Below are 3,146 nucleotides of genomic sequence, written 5' to 3' on the forward strand. Positions count from 1 at the left end.
CGGCATTCCAAGGTGATTTAATTGTGTCTGTTCATTGCCCCTTCTTTCACTAAATATACCAAAAACGTGAAAAGATGGGATTGGGGAAGAAATGATTCTATGATACTAGAATCCTACTGTTTCTAGCATTTATAGTCTAATGTCTCAAGCCAGCTACACAATTTATATTAAAGAAGATCTGGTTCTGTCTGACAGAGATTGAACTGTGTATAGCTTTTACTTGAGAAACTGTAATTAGTAATTCATAGCCTATTCTGATGGATTCGTCATGATTAAATTCAGCCAACTTTATATTCAGTTTTTCATATACTTTTGGTAATATTAATAGAATAAAGAGTATGATAATATATCATCCCATATAAGGATTATAACTGATTTCTTAAAATTATACAGTACATTTAAAATGTGTATTTTATGATTCTTAATCATTGGATGGAAAATGTTACATATGAAGGTTTAAAAAAATTCTCTGTCTTGCATTTTTCCTTCATTTGAGTCAGTACATTTCAACCATAAAGTATGTAATAGTGTCTGCTTTAGCCAGAAGAAAAAAAAAAAATCCCACCTTTTGGAGCTATAAAATATACAGAATTGAAAGCTGAGACCTAATATATTTTTCATTAGGTACAGATGTTCAATGTTAAATTCCTCAAGTATTCATGAAAAGGAGGATAACAAAAAATTGTTCAGGTATAATGCAGAAAAAGTAAAAATCGTTCCTTTTGGTAAATTGCTAATGACTTTTTAATGAAGGCCAGTTTTCTTTTTATAATTTACAAGTTCTTGTAAATTTATTGTAATCATCTCATCACTTGACATTATGAATAGAATCTTTAAATTTTCAAGTAGCTTAATGAAATAATACCTAAAGACTTCTTCCAAATGTAGAAAATCTTATAAGTAATTTATAAAAGAGTCATTCAACAGTTTAGGTAAATTTACCTTCTTTACCTTGAAATGTAATTGATAATTTAAAAAATATTTCTAATATTTATTTTTATGCTTGTTTGTCAATAACTTTCTTATTATCATTAGAAAATGCAAGCCAATATGGTGAATGCATAATACAAATTCTGTAGTGCTGGCTTTTTTGTATCTTGAGATTATTACTTTCATTCCTTAATTGAGTTGAGCTGCATACAATTTTGAAATAATAATAGCTCTGTATAGGCTACCTCTGTGGTGAGTACTTAGAGCTACTGATGTTTTGCCACCTGCAGAAGACATTATCCTAACTGAGGGCTAAAATGTGAACTATCCAGTAGGGAAAAAAGAACATAAAAAAAGTAATTATTTTTCCTCCTTCACCTGCCCTTCCCCCCAAACTGTAAAAAAATCATTTCAAACAGATGTTTCTTAAAAACCAAATATATTAGATATTGTGAGTTTAACTTTAAGCCAGTAGTGTATCTGTTGTTCCAGTTGGTTTACATTTATCTTAAGTGTTCATGGAATTGAGCAGCATGCATTTTTCTTAAGATAAAAGGTAATCCTATGACTCTCAGTATAAAACTTTAAAATACCTCCTTTTTTTCTTTTTGCTTTAACAACTACTTTTCATGGAAATAATACCCAACATTTTCTCAAAGTTTTCCAAGAGTTTGTTTCTTCATTTGTCAATTCACGTACTCACTGAACATGTTTACTAGGTGCCTTCTATGTAAGTAACATTATGCTTACCTCTGTAGTAACACACACACAAAACAATATACCTCAAGAGGTTTCTAATGTACTGGTGATGACAGGAACTTTGTACAAAGCATGTTATTAGCCATAGAAGAAGTTTGATGAGTGCCAGAGTGAGTGATACTCCTGAGTATGACCATATAGGAAGGAGATTGATGTACACTGGGAGAATTTCTGGATTTCTGACTAAAGGGAAAGTAGAATGTGGCCAGGCAGATAGAAGATAGGGGGCTGTTACAGGAAGGGGCCATGCCTGGACCAAGGCATGGGAGTGGAAACGGGAAGATCTGCCCATGGAACTGGGAAGGCAGGGTGCAGACCAAGGAGCAGGGTGTAGGCAAGTTAGAATAGAAAGGCGGATTAGCGGCATATGAGAGGACTTTGGATATTGGGTTAAAGCGGGTTTGTTTCATCTTTTACGTAGAGGAGAAGATTGGGGACTACGCAATAAAGATGAATATTGGCTCAGTGAGGGTGGTGTTTAGCAATATTAATTTTAGCAGTGATTATGGTATGTTCTGGAGGCAGACGTTGAGGATACGAGGACTAGCCATTGTTCTTGCTGCTAGAGTTTAGATCATGAATTTTTTTTTTTTTTTTTTTTTTTTGCGGTATGCGGGCCTCTCACTGCCGTGGCCTCTCCCGTTGCGGAGCACAGGCTCCGGACGCGCAGGCCCAGCGGCCATGGCTCACGGGCCCAGCCGTTCCGCAGCACGTGGGATCTTCCAGGACCGGGGCACGAACCCGTGTCCCCTGCATCGGCAGGCGGACTCTCAACCGCTGCGCCACCAGGGAAGCCCCCATGAATTTTTAAAATTAAGATTATGGTTCTAGAAACAGAAGGAAGCATGAATCTACAGGACTTGTGACTAATAAGTTATAGGAAATTAAGACAGGAAATAAAATATTCTGAAACTTAGAGAATTACAACACCAGGAAAAGGAGAGAGCTTAGGGAAAGGAGTTTTGAGGAACATACAAAAAAGAAATTAATGATTTTATAGAGCCTGGGGGGTGGGGAATGGAGCCATCGGGAGTGATAGTTAAAGGGTACAGTTTCTTTGGGGAGTGATAAAAATGTACTAACATTGACTGTGGTGGTAATTACACAACTCTGTGAATATACTAAAAGTCATTGAATTATACACTTGAAAGAGTGGTGAATTGTAAGTGGTGTGAATTATATCCCAGTAAAACTGTTAACAAAGTAAAGGGAAAAAAAAAGAAGAAAGAAAATATACTTTGGGAGCATATAAGAAAGAAGAAAAATAACTTTTAAATAACTTTTAAATAACTTTTAAATAACTTTTAACCAATAAAATGGCAGGGATGGACAACTGTGAATCATGTTCATAAGAGCAGTAATTGAAGCTGTGAGTGGTTGTGAGGAGATAAAAAAAAGCAGAGAGATCTGAACCTAATAATTCCACAGTTCAAGCACTGCATCAGGAAGGGGAAGAG

At 35.5% G+C, this 3,146-nt stretch overlaps 1 protein-coding gene across 3 annotated transcripts in view; it reads left to right on the plus strand.

Moving 5' to 3' along the window:
- Positions 1-3,146, plus strand: part of GAS2 (growth arrest specific 2) — a 123,252-nt gene that overhangs the window by 14,881 nt on the left and 105,225 nt on the right. The window lies entirely within an intron of this gene.

The sequence above is a fragment of the Lipotes vexillifer genome, unplaced genomic scaffold, assembly GCF_000442215.2.
Source record: "Lipotes vexillifer unplaced genomic scaffold, Lipotes_vexillifer_v1.1 scaffold505, whole genome shotgun sequence".
NCBI lineage: Eukaryota > Metazoa > Chordata > Mammalia > Artiodactyla > Lipotidae > Lipotes > Lipotes vexillifer.